Below are 14,019 nucleotides of genomic sequence, written 5' to 3'. Positions count from 1 at the left end.
TGGGAAGTGATGAGTGTGCCAACCCTCGCCTGGGTTGATAACTTACCCACAGAAGATGGTTTCCTTGTTGTGGTCACATTCGGTGACTTTTAAAGGATTTCGGAGGACAACAGTGAATTGACGACATCTGCTTACCTGAAGAAATAAACACCTCTCTCTCTCTCCAACACTACTCAACTCGATAATACCAACTGAGCTCTACCTATCATCGTAAGACTGTATCTAATTACCTCCTAAGCTCAAAGAAGCTTGGCTGTATTATTTTCACACTTATATATAATCATTGCTAACCTGGTTGATATGTCTGAATTTATATTACTGTATTGCGTAGTTACTAATAAACGAGCTTTAGTGAATAGCAATACCAGACTCCAGGTGTTTTTCCATTTCTGCTGGTTCTTGAACCCGTTACGGGGTACGTAACAGACAGAAGTTGAGTTTATTGTCATATGCACAAGAGCATGTATACAGTGGTGGAAAAACTTACTTGCAACAGCGATACAGTCACAAAGTTCCTCCCCACACCATATTTGGTGCATCGGGCAGCAACCTCACCATTTCTTTAGCACTTGTCTGTTTTTATTTTTAAAAATGAGGCCGAGTTGCTAGCTCGTTGCTCAACCCAGCACAGATGGAAAGCGTGCAAGAAGCCAACCGGATTTGAACCCAGAACCTCTTGTTCTGAAGTCTGGGTGTGAATCCCAATGCACCAGTGCCACAGAAACACAGCATGTAGTTCAAGTGAGATTAATGAGGAAGTTAGAAAGATGATGTGGGTGCATAACAAAATATAAGCATATAAAATTAATGAAAACTGGAATTTTATTTATATAAATGAAAGGCAAAGAAAGCAGCCTTTGAAGTCCAAATTTACAGCATGTGTGCACAGATACAAAATATATAATTCTAAGTGCAAATTACAAACTGATGGAGGAACTCAAAGGGTCAGGGAGCATCAGCGGAGGAGTGGAACAGTTGATGTTTCAGGCTGAGATTTTGTATCAGATCTGATGACAATTGCACTCAGAGGAAATTGTTCATCCTGACGAATTATTCCAAGTACTCCACATTACAATCATAGAATCAGAGCTTTTATAAACTTGCATGCCGAGCAATGTAATTACCTACGCAGACACCAGGAAATCTGTGGATGCTAGAAATTCAAGCAACACACACAAAAAATGCTGGTGAACGCAGCATGCAGCATTTTTTGAATGTGATTACCTAGGTCATTTAGACATTATTTAATCTTCCCTTTGCTCCCACCGAAGTCACCTAACCTCCGAAGTTCCTTCAGCAGTTTGTTTTATTTTGCACTGTAACACAGCATCTGCAGTCTTTGTGTCTCCATTATTCTAAGTGAATAGTTTGTTCAGTCTTCACGGCAAAAGCCATTGGTAATGGCATTAATAATAAGATAGAAGAATACAAAATTTGTGGTAGAATAAACAGGGTATTTACATATTACAGAGGATGCCAGGTCTGGAGAATAATATTTACTATGGGAGGATTGCAGCAAATTTCTTTTTGGAACAAGAGAAGCTGAGGGTAATTTTAATTGGGATGTATAATTGGAACAATGGAATAGTTACAATCGACTATAAGACCATATGATATAGGAGCAGAAGTAGGCCATTCGGCCCATCGAGTCTGCTCCACCATTCAATCACGGACTGATCCAATTCTTCCAGTCATCCCCATTCCCCTGCCTTCTCCCCATACCCTTTGATGCCCTGGCTAATCAAGAACTTATGTATCTCTGCCTTAAATACACCCAATGTCTTGGCCTCCACAGTCTCTCATGGCAACAAATTCCACATATTTACCACACACTGACTAAAGTAATTTCTCCGCATCTCTGTTCTAAATAGACGTCCTTCAATCCTGAAGTCGTGCCCTCTTGTCCTAGGCTCCCCAACCATGGGAAATAACTTTGCCATATCTAATCTGTTCAGACCTTTTAACATTCAGAATGTTTCTATGAGATCGCCCCTCATTCTCCTGAACTCCAGGGAATACAGCCCAAGAGCTGCCAGACGTTCCTCTTACAGTAACCCTTTCATTCCTGGAATCATACTCGTGAATCTTCTCTGAACCCTCTCCAACATCGGTATATCCTTTCTAAAATAAGGAGCCCAAAACTGCACACAATACTCCAAGTGTGGTCTCACGAGTGCCTTATAGAGCCTCAACATCACATCCCTGCTCTTATATTCCGTACCTCTAGATATGAATGCTAACATTGCATTCGCCTTCTTCACCACCGACTCAATATAAGGATTAATTTTTAGGGTATCCTGCACAAGGACTCCCAAGTCCCTTTGCATTTCTGCATTTTGAATTCTCTCCCCATCTAAATAATCAGAATCAGGTTTATTATCACTGGCATGTGACGTGAAATTTGTTAAATTAGCAGCAGCAGTTCAATGTAATACATAATACAAAAGAAAAAAACCCCCAATAATAAATAAATAAATAAATCCCAATATATGTATATTGAATAGATTAAAAATCATGCATAAAATAGAAATACTAAATGTTTAAAAACTGAGGTAGTGTCCAAGGATTTAATGTCCATTTAGGAATCAGATGGCAGAGGGGAAGAAGCTGTTCCTGAATCGCTGAATGTGTGCCTTCAGGCTTCTGTACCTCCTACCTGACGCTAACAGTGAGAAAAGGGCATGCCCTGGGTGCTAGAGATCCTTAATAATGGACGCTGCCTTTCTGAGACACCACTCCTTGAAGATGTCCTGGGTACTTTGTTGTCTAGTACACAAGATGGAGCTGACAAAATTTACAACCTTCTGCAGCTTCTTTCAGTCCTGTGCAATAGCCTCCCGCCATACCAGTTTATTAGTCTACCTGTTTATTTCTTCCACCAAAGTGAATGACCACACACTTTCCAACATTGTATTTCATTTGCCACTTCTTTGCCCATTCCCCTAAACTATCTAAGTCTCTCTGTAGGCTTTCTGTTTCCTCAACACTACCTGCTCCTCCACCTATCTTTGTATCATCAGCAAATCTAGCCACAAATCCATTAATCTCACAGGCCAAATCATTGACATACATCTTGAAAGCAGTGGTCCCAACACTGACTCTGTGGAACTCCACTGGTAACTGGCAGCCAGCCAGAAAAGGATCCCTTTATTCCCACTCTCTGTTTTCTGATCAGCCAATGCTCCACCCATGCCAGTAACTCCCTTGTAATTCCATGAGCTCTTATCTTGCTAAGTAGCCTTATGTGCGGCACCTTGTCAAAGGCCTTCTGAAAATCCAAGTACTCCACATCTACTGCATCTCCGTTGTCTACCCTGCTTGTAATTTCCTCAAAAAATTGCAGGAGGTTATCAGGCAGGATTTTCCTTTCAGGAAACCATACTGTCTTTGGCATTACCTGAAGCCTTGCCTTGTCTTGCTGGTAACTCTCGCTTCATCTCACCTGCAGTCTTGTCCTGGAGCCACCCTGTACCTAGCTCCCTTCCTGTCCCTTGCCTCCGTCGGGTAAGCCAAGCCGTCTTACCATTACCTACAGTTGGTTCTGTCCCTTCCTGTCCCATGCTTCCGTCGGGTGGTGATCCGTGCCCTGCCCATGAGATCGGCGCCCTGCCCAGGAGGAGCCCGCCTAGCCTCAAGCCTGAAGACTCCAGCCTCCTGCCTAGCCTCAAGCCTGAAGACTCCAGCCTCCTGCTTAGCCTCAAGCCTGAAGACTCCAGCCTCCTGCCTAGCATCAAGCCTGAAGACTCCAGCCTCCTGCCTAGCCTCAAGCCTGAAGACTCCAGCCTCCTGCCTAGCCTCAAGCCTGAAGACTCCAGCCTCCTGCCTAGCCTCAAGCCTGAAGACTCCAGCCTCTAGCCTAGCCTCGACTCCAGCCTCCTGCCTAGTCTCAAGCCCGAAGACTCCAACCTCCTGCCTAGCCTCAAGCCTGAAGACTCCAGCCTCCTGCCTAGCCTCAAGCCTGGTCTCCAGCCTCCTGCCAAGTCTCGCCTCAAGTCGCTAGCCTCTAGCCTGAAGACCCCAGCCTCCTGCCAAGCCTTGCCTCAAGTCTCTAGCCCCTAGGCTGAAGACCCCAGCCTCCTGCCTCCTGCCAAACCTCACCTCTAGCCTGAAGACTCCAGCCTCGTCCTGCCTGCCTGCCAAGCCCCATCCTTGCCTAGTTCTGGGGTCTGAGCCAGAGGCAAGACCCAGGTACTGGGTCCTTGTCCAGTCTCTGGCTCGGAGTCCAAGCCTGGGCTCCTAGCTCTCTTGTCCAGTCCTGTTCTGGGTTCCCGGTTTTCGTGTCCATGTCCTTGCCCTCAGCCTGTATCCTAGTCCTGTCCCTAGTACTTCAGTGTCTGTGTCTTGCACTTGGGTCTATTCCTACCCACCGCCTTATGACAGAACGATCCAGCCAACCATGGACCAAGCGACACGGACACTGTCATTTTCCTCTTGCGACCTGGGGTTCCTTTGGGTTTAATACCCTCCCACCAGGTTGTCCATAGTCTGGATATCCTGTTTGGTCACCAGGAGGCTCCCGTGGCGGGGGGTGGGGTGGGGTGGGGTACTGTCATGGTCTGGTTCGTGAAGTCCGTATTTTGGTTCACAGTCCGGTCCTTTGACCCTTTCTCCAGGTTTTCCTGTCTACCCTGTTTCAGTTCTTGTTGAGCTCTAATTGAGCCAGCTGATGCTCATTAGGGCTGGCTGTATAAATACCTTCAGAGACTAGGGCATGGCTACTGGATTGTTCTTGTCCCCGTTCCTTGTATCCCTTCCTCTGCCTTCTGTTTCCTTGCCTGAAGCCCTGCCCTGCTTTGTCTTGTTGGTAACTCTCGCCTCGCCTTAAGTTCTCGTCTCGCCTTGATTTGCCAGAAGCCTTGCCTTGCCTTGCTGGTAACTCTCGCCTTGCTTTGCCAGAAACCTTGCCTTGTCTTGCCAGTAACTCTCACCTCATTTGAAGTTCTCGTCTCGCCTTGCATTACCTGAAGCCTTGCCTTGTCTTGCTGGTAACTCTCGCCTCGTCTCACCTGCAGTCTTGTCCTGGAGCCACCCTGTACCTAGCTCCCTTCCTGTTCCTTGCCTCCACTCAGGTAAGCCAGGCCGTCTTGCCATTACCTGTGGTTGGTTCTGTCCCTTCCTGTTCCTTGCCTCCGTCGGGTGGTGATCCGCGCCCTGCCCAGGAGGAGCCTGCCTAGCCTCAAGCCTGAAGACTGCAGCCTCCTGCCTAGCCTCAAGCCTGAAGACTCCAGCCTCCTGCCTAGCCTCAAGCCTGAAGACTCCAGCCTCCTGCCTAGCCTGAAGACTCCAGCCTCCTGCCTAGCCTCAAGCCTGAAGTCTCCAGCCTCCTGCCTAGCCTGAAGACTCCAGCCTCCTGCCTAGCCTGAAGACTCCAGCCTCCTGCCTAGCCTGAAGACTCCAGCCTCCTGCCTAGCCTCAAGCCTGAAGACTCCAGCCTCCTGCCTAGCCTGAAGACTCCAGCCTCCTGCCTAGCCTCAAGCCTGAAGTCTCCAGCCTCCTGCCTAGCCTGAAGACTCCAGCCTCCTGCCTAGCCTGAAGACTCCAGCCTCCTGCCTAGCCTGAAGACTCCAGCCTCCTGCCTAGCCTCAAGCCTGAAGACTCCAGCCTCCTGCCTAGCCTCAAGCCTGAAGACTTCAGCCTCCTGCCTAGCCTCAAGCCTGAAGACTCCAGCCTCCTGCCTAGCCTCAAGCCTGAAGACTCCAGCCTCCTGCCTAGCATCAAGCCTGAAGACTCCAGCCTCCTGCCTAGCCTCAAGCCTGAAGACTCCAGCCTCCTGCCTAGCCTCAAGCCTGAAGACTCCAGCCTCCTGCCTAGCCTCAAGCCTGAAGACTCCAGCCTCCTGCCTAGCCTCTAGCCTGAAGACTCCAGTCTCCTGCCAAGCCTTGCCTTTAGCCTCAAGCCTGAATACTCCAGCCTCCTGCCAAGCCTTGCCTTTAGCCTCAAGCCTGAATACTCCAGCCTCCTGCCAAGCCTCGCCTCTAGCCTCAAGCCTCGCCTGAAGACTGCAGCCTCCTGCCAAGCCTCGTCTCTAGCCTCAAGCCTGAAGACTCCAGCCTCGTCCTGCCTGCCTTCCAAGCCTCGTCCTTGCCTAGTTCTGGGGTCCGAGCCAGAGGCAAGACCCAGGTACTGGGTCCTTGTCCAGTCTCTGGCTTGGAGTCCAAGCCTGGGCTCCTAGTTCTCTTGTCCAGTCCTGTTCCAGGTTCCTGGTTTTCGTGTCCATGTCCTTGCCCTCAGCCTGTATCCTAGTCCTGTCCCTAGCACTTCAGTGTCTGTGTCTTGCACTTCGGTCCGTTCCTACCCACCACCTTATGACAGGATCTGGGAATACAGATACAAAATTCCCTAAAAGTGGCATCTCAGGTAGATAGGGTTGTAAAGAGAGCTTTTGGTACATTGGCCTTTATTAATCAAAGTATTGAGTATAAGAGCTGGAATGTTATGATGAGGTTGTATAAGGCATTGGTGAGGCCAAATCTAGAGTATTGTGTTCAGTTTTGGTCACCAAATTACAGGAAGGATATAAATAAGGTTGAAAGAGTGCAGAGAAGATTTACAAGGATATTGCCGGGACTTGAGAAACTCAGTTACAAAGAAAGGTTGAATAGGTTAGGACTTTATTCCCTGGAGCGTAAAAGAATGAGGGGAGATTTGATAGACGTATATAAAATTATGATGGGTATAGATAGAGTGAATGCAAGCAGGCTTTTTCCACTGAGGCAAGGGGAGAAAAAAAGCAGAGGACATGGGTTACGGGTGAAGGGGGAAAAGCTTAAAGGGAACATGGGGGGGGGGGGCTTCTTCACACAGAGTTCAAGCTAACAGAAAGGCGACAGTAACTCAGAAGACCACACTGGGTTTCATTCCTGCATCTAATAACATGGGCCATTGAGTGTATAATATAATGTGCTAATTAATCCTTAAAGCTACATATGTCCCTGTATCTGATGACTTCATTGAAAATTCAGGAGGATGAGGATGAAGCTGGCAACGCATGAGATGTGTAAGTGTTGAGGATGGTTATAGGAAATCTGAGGCAGAGGGAGCTCCAAGGAATCAAACAGCCCAATAAATGACCTTCTGCTCCCAGCTTGTGCATGTCAACCATGATGCATATCAATACCAGTCCCATTTGCCTGTGTTAGGCCCATATCCCTCAATATCTCCTATCCAATTAACTGCCCAAATGCCTTTTAAATGCTGTAATTGTTTCTGCCTGCACCTTGTCCTCTTTCAGCTGAATAAACGACATACTCTCAGCAGGCTGGTGACTAGTGGTGTGCTGCATGGGTTGGTGTAGGGACCCCTGTCATTTGTTATTTATAGAATTGAATTGAATTGACTTTATTTCTTACATCCTTCACATACATGAGGAGTATAAAATCTTTATGTTACATCTCTATCTAAATGTGCAATGTGCAATCATAGTAATTTATAATAAATAGAACAGTCAATGTAATATAGAGTACACTCAGATTAGCGTGAGTTCATCAGTCTGGTGGCCTGGTGGAAAAAGCTGTCTCAGAGCCTGATGGTCCTGTGGTACCGCTTCCTGGATGGTAGCAGCTGGAATAGATTGTGGTTAGGATGGCTTGGATCCCCAATGAGCCTACAGGCCCTTTATACACACCTGTCCTTGTAAATGTCCTGAATCATGGGAAGTTCACAACTACAGATGCTGGGCTGTCCACAACACACTCTGCAGAGTCCTGTGATTAAAGAAGGTAAAGTTCCCATACCAAGCAGTGATGCAGCCAGTCAGGATGCTCTCAATTGCGCCCCTGTACAAAGTTCTTAGGATTTGGGGGCCCAGACCAAACTCAAATGCTCAAGGCTTGATTAGTAAGACTGAAGACTTTACTAAATTAGAAGGTGTTTTTGACGGTGAAGCTTATCGTAGATTACAGGGTGTCCTTTTTTTGAAAGGGAAGTGGGCCAAGAAGTGATTAATCCAGTTAGGTGTGAGCTGATGCATTTTGGCAACTAGAACTGGACGTGTATAATGAATGGCACAAAGGAGTGTAATGGAACAGAGATGTAAGGGTACAAATGCATAGTTCATTGAACGTGGTGTCACAGGTAGATATAGTGGTGACAAAGGCAGGAACAGTTATTACCCTTTAGCCATCAGACTCTTGAACCAAAGGGGATAACTTCACGACTTCATTTGACCCATCATTGAAAGGTTCCCACAGCCTATGGATTCACTTTCAGGGCACTTCCTCTCATGTTCTCAATATTTATTGTTTACTTATTTATTAATATGGTTTCATTCGTTTTGTATTTACACAGTTTGTTGTCTTTTTCATACTGGCCTAGTTGGTGCAGTCTTTCATTGATTCTATTATAGTTATTGCTGTATTGTGAAAGTTGTGAAATTTGTGAAGTTACTTGGCATTGAGCTACATTTTACAAGGCCCAATAGGTGTGGTTGTAGCCATCTAACATGTTTGCTCACTGGAGAAAGTTGATATCAGGCCATTAGAGGACAATATATTGATGGTGGAGGACAATATATTGATGGTGGAGTCCTCAATTTCATCGTTCACTCACCCCCTTGCCCTGCAAACCTTGGCCACTTTCTACTAATCATTTAAAATTGGGCCCTCTGCTTAAAGGGAACATTTGAAGCTTGTTTGCCTCAACTTACCTTGTGCAGGACTATCGACTTGGCTTGATCATCTTCTGGAATATTGCAACCCATTTTCTCCATTTTAAGTGTGACTTCTGCAATGTTCAAAGTGATTACATTCTCAATGATTGGGAGCTGTGTCTTCAGAAAACAAAAGCATTTTAGAAACAATAAATCAACAGATTCACAATAATCCATCAAGAAGCTCAAAGCTGAATACATTTCTTGTTGTCCTGTGTGCCCAAAAGTCCTTATTCTTTCTGAAACATTAGATCTGTTTTCCTTCCCATAGATGTGGCATTACTAGGATGTAAAGCTGATACTTTATAAGGCATTAGTCAGACACACTTGGAAAATTGTGAGCAGTTTTGGGCCCCTTATGTGCTGGCATTGGAGAAAGTCCAGAGGAAGTTCATGAGAATGATCCAGGGAATGAATGAGTTAATGTATGAGGAGCATTTTATCACCCAAGGCTTGTAGTCACTGGAGATCAGAATGAGGAGGGATCCCACTGAAACCTATCAAACATTGAATGGTTTAGATGGAGTGGGCATGGACAGAATGTTCTTCATAGTGGGGGTGTCTAGGACCAGAGGGCACAGCCTCAGAATGCAACGGCGTCCATTTAGACAAGAGATGAGAAGCAATTTCTTTAGACTGAGGTTGGTGAATCTATGGAATTCATTGTCATATCCAGCCATACAGACCAAGTCACTGAGTATATTTAAAGCAGATGTTGATCGATCGATGATTAGTCAGGGTGTCAACTGTTATAGGGACAAGGCAGGAGACGGGGCCTGAACGGGAAAATAAATTAACCATGATGGAATGGTGGAGCAGATGCGATAGGCTGAATGGCATAATTCTGTTCCTAATGCTTATGGTCTTACCGTTATCTGCTGAGTTTTTTCTGTTCCTGTTTGTATGACCAATGATCTGTTTTACTCATCCAGGCTGGTGCAAAAGAAAGCTTGGAATAAGAGCTGTTATGCTGGTCCAATACTTATCCTTTGATAAAGGTACTATGGCAGGCAATCAGCCCGTCATCACAGTGTGTTTTTGTTCAAGCTTGCTATGTATAAATTAGTTGTCCTGTTTTCCATGGTACATATATAACTCAGTGGCCACTGTATTAGCTACACCTGCTTGTTAATGCATATATCTAATCCAGAGAACTCGTACCACTCAAACCCCTCTACATTGGTGGCACAACAGTGGAATCTGTGAGCAGTTTCAAACTCCTAGGAGTGACAAACTTGAACAAAGTCTCATAGCCCCAGAAACTATTGCACACTTCATCACCTCACTTTCTAAGGAGGCTGAAGAGAGGGGACTATGCACATCTATATGTTCATGAGAGCATCCTAATCAGCTGCATCACCTCATGGTATGGAAACTGCGCTGTGGTGGTCAGGAAGGCTCTATAACAAGTAGTCAAAACTGCTCAGCACATCATCAGCACCAGTCATGGAGGACGTATATACAGAAAGATATTGAAAAAGGGCCAGTAACATCGTGAAAAATCCCACTCACTCTGCTTAAGGACTGTTTGTCCCATTCCCATCATAGAAGAGGCTACATTACATCCATGCCAGGACCACCACTCAAAAACAGTTACTTTCCCAAGTAGAAAGGTTGGTCAACACCTCCACCCACTAATCTACCGTTCCACTCCCTCAACCATCAGTGCTTTATTATTTCCCATCAGTCACCTTATGTACAGACCCATGCCCATCATTTTATGGATATACAATTAATCTATGTTTATAAGCTATCTTAAGTATTTATATTTATTGTGTTTTTTTATTATTACATTTTTCTTTAACAAAATGTGTCTTTTTAGTGTTGTATCAGATCTGGTGTAACAATTATTTCATTCTCCCTTATACCTGTCTACTGTAAATGACATTAAACAATCCTGAGCCAATCAAGTGGCAGCAACTCAATTCATAAAAGCAGGCAGACATGGTCAAGAGGTTCAGATGTTGTTCAGACCAAACGCCAGAATGGGGAAGAAATGTGATCTACGTGACTTTGGCTGTGGAATGATTCTTGTTGTTTGTGTATCTCAGAGACTGCTGATCTGGGATTTTCATGCGCAACGATCTCTATGGTTTATAGAATGCAAAAACAAAAAAACATCTAGTGAATGGCAGTTCTGTGGGTGAAAATGTCTTGTTAATAAGAGAGGTCAGAGGAGAAGAGTCAGACTGGTTCAAGTTGGCAGGAAGGAAACAGTAACTAAATTAACCGTGCATTGCTGTGCAACGTTTTGTTCTGCAATGTGAAGAACTGAGGCTGAGACTGTGAGCTTGCTCTGGCTGCTCCAGGATTCATACCTATGGACTCACTTTCATCCTGAATGCTGTTGCTTGCTTTTATTGTTTGCACGATTTGCGTTCTTTTCTCTCTTTCTATGCATTGGGTGTTTGTTGGTCTTTTTTTTAATGGGTTCTTCTGGGTTTCTTGTGTTGTAGCTGCCTGCAAGAAGATGAATCTCAAGGTTTGTGTAATGTATACATACTTTGATAATAAATGTGCTTTGAACTTTTAACTTTGATTACAATAGTGGTGTGCAGAAGAGCACCTCTGAATGTACATCACGTCGAACCTTGAAGTGGAAGCACTACACCAGCAGAAGATCACGCACATACACTCAGTGGCCACTTTATAAGGTACACGAGGTACCAAATAAAGTGGCCATTGAGTGAACATCAATACAGCTTGCAGCACTTATCTGACGGCAAAATATGCAGGGACATTGTGAAGTGGAGGAAAATTGGTCTCATTGAGTCATACAGTCATGAAAACAGGCTTATGCTTTTCAAGATGTCTATCTAAGCCTTTCTTTTTTCTTTATGTTTGTTTGGCCTACCTTTCTCTCTGGACCTTTTATATCCAGGTACATATCCCAATGTCTTTGAAACATTACACCCACCTCTACCACTTCTGGCAGCTCATTCCATCTATCAGCTCCCTTTGTGTGGGAAAAATTGCCCCAGAGTTCCCTCTTAAACCTTTCTCATCCCACCTTCTATTCCATCTAGTTTTAACTCCCCAAATTGGGATAAAGACTATCAACCCTATCTGTGCCTCTCATGATTCTACATACCTCTAAGTACATAAGACATAGGAGCAGAATTAGTTCATTTGCCCCATTAAGTCTGCCCACCATTTCATTATGGATGATCCATTTCCCTCTCAGCCCCAATCTCCTGCCTTCTCTCCATATCCCTTTATGTCCTGACTAATCAAGAATCGATCAACCTCTGCTGTAAATACACCCAATAACTTGGCCTCCACAGCTGCCTATAGCAATAAATTCCACAGATTCACTACTCTCTGGCTAAAGAAATTCCTCCTCATCTCCATTCTAACTGGATGTCCCTCTATTCTAAGGCTGTGTCCTATGGTCTTAGACTCCCCTACCATAGGAAACATTCTAGTATGTAGTGGATCACATGGTCATTATTTGATCCCTCCCCCTCAGCACTCCAACCATTTTTCCCCCTGTAATATTTTAACCAATAAAAATTAGATCTAAATTAATGTTTTGGTCAATGCAGAGTAAATGTTTTGACTAACCTTGATCCGTTTGACAAGTTCAGTGTTGAGTTTATTTGACAGATGCTCAAATGATGCTACACCTTTCTGTAACATTGGAACTTTGGTTTTAATTAAGAAGCAGTGACAACTTGAAAGGCTGATGTCCTGGAGACTAGATTGGCAAGAGTCTTTGCTTCGTCAACTGGGCATTGTGTACTAAGGACAATGTTGTAAGTAGGATCATCCACCACAAATCCTCAATTTGTTGTCCATAAAGTTATAGAGTCATAGTCATAGTACACTACAGGACAGAAACAGGCTCCTTGGCCCACATAGCCAATTGCAAACCATTATTCGATCTAGTTCCATCAACCTGCAGCTGGATCACAGCCTTCCTTACCCCTCCCATCCATGTAGCTAATCAAAATACCCTTAAATATTGCAATTGAACCTACATCCAACACTTGATCTGGCGGTTCATTCCAAATTCTCAGCGTCCTCTGAGTGAAGAAGTGCCCTCTCATGTTTCCCTTAAACATTTCACCCTTCACCCATGACTTCTTAATCTAGTCTCACCCTAAAAGCCTGCTTGCATTTTCCCTTTAGTGTCCAGAGGAAGTTCACAAGAATGATCCTGAAAATGAGAGGTTTAATGTGCGAGGAGCATTTGATGGCTTCAGCACTGAACTCACTAGAGTTTAGAAGAATGAGGGGAGATCTCATTGAAACCTTGTGAATATTGAAAATATTGGTATATTTAAAGTAGAGGTTGATAGGTTCTTGATTAGTAAGGGTGTGAAAGGTTATAGGCACAAGGCAGGAGAATAGCATTGAGAGGGATAATAAATCAGACTATGGTGGAGTAGACTGCATGGACTGAATGGACCACATTAGAATTAGAATTAGAATTCACTTTATTTCTTACATCCTTCACATACGTGAGAAGTAAAAATCTTTATGTTACATCTCCGTCTGCATGTGCAATGTGCAAATTATAGTAATTTGTAATAAATAGTATGTACAGTAAAACATACAACAGAACAGTCAATATAGCTTAGAAATACAATTGCGTCAGCGTGAATTAATCAGTCTAATGGCCTGGTGGAAGAAGCTGTTCCGGAGCCTATTGGTCCTGGTTTTAATGATGTGGTGCAGTTTCCCAGATGGTAGCAGCTGGAACAGTTTGTGATTGGTGTGACTCGGGTCCCCAGTGATCCTTTGGGCCCTTTTTATGCACCTGTCACTGTAAATGTCTTGAATAGTGGGAAGTTCACATCCACAGATGTGCTGGGCTGTCTGCACTGCTCGCTGCAGTGTCCTGCAATTGAGGGAAGTACAGTTCCCATAGCAGGCAGAGATACAGCCAGTCAGGATGCTCTCGATTGTGCCTCTGTAGGAAGTCCTTAGGATTTGGGGGCTCATGTCAAACTTCTTCAACTGTCTGAGGTGAAAGAGGCACTGTTGTGCTTTTTTCTCCACACACCCGGTAGGTACAGACCACGTGAGATCCTTGGTGATGTGTATACCAAGGAACTTGAAGCTGTTCACCCTCTCAACCCTGGACCCATTGATGTCAATAGGGCTGAGCCTGTCTCCATTCCTCCTGTAGTACACAACCAGCTCCTTTGTTTTTGTGACATTGAGGGAGGGGTTATTTTCTTGACACCACTGTGTCAGGGTGATGATGTTTTATACGTAGGCTGCCTCGTTATTATTTGAGATTAGGCCGATCAATCTGCATCATCTGTAAATTTAATTAGCAGATTGGAATTGTGGGTGATGACAGAATCATCGGCGTAAAGAGGAAAGGAGGGGGCTTAGGACACAGCCCTGTGGGGCTCCTATAT

The 14,019-nt window shown here is 44.7% G+C and overlaps 1 protein-coding gene across 1 annotated transcript in view; it reads right to left on the bottom strand.

The window, feature by feature from the left end:
- The window catches only part of LOC134347869 (interferon-induced GTP-binding protein Mx-like), a 44,423-nt gene that overhangs the window by 7,084 nt on the left and 23,320 nt on the right, over positions 1-14,019 (bottom strand). Inside the window, exon 2 of the transcript XR_010018286.1 lies at positions 8,645-8,721. The gene's annotated coding sequence lies outside the window, so the exon portion shown is untranslated. The remainder of the gene's footprint in view (positions 1-8,644; positions 8,722-14,019) is intronic.

Source organism: Mobula hypostoma, chromosome 6, assembly GCF_963921235.1.
Source record: "Mobula hypostoma chromosome 6, sMobHyp1.1, whole genome shotgun sequence".
In the NCBI taxonomy this organism is placed as follows: domain Eukaryota; kingdom Metazoa; phylum Chordata; class Chondrichthyes; order Myliobatiformes; family Myliobatidae; genus Mobula; species Mobula hypostoma.
This window is presented reverse-complemented; position numbering and strand designations above follow the sequence as displayed.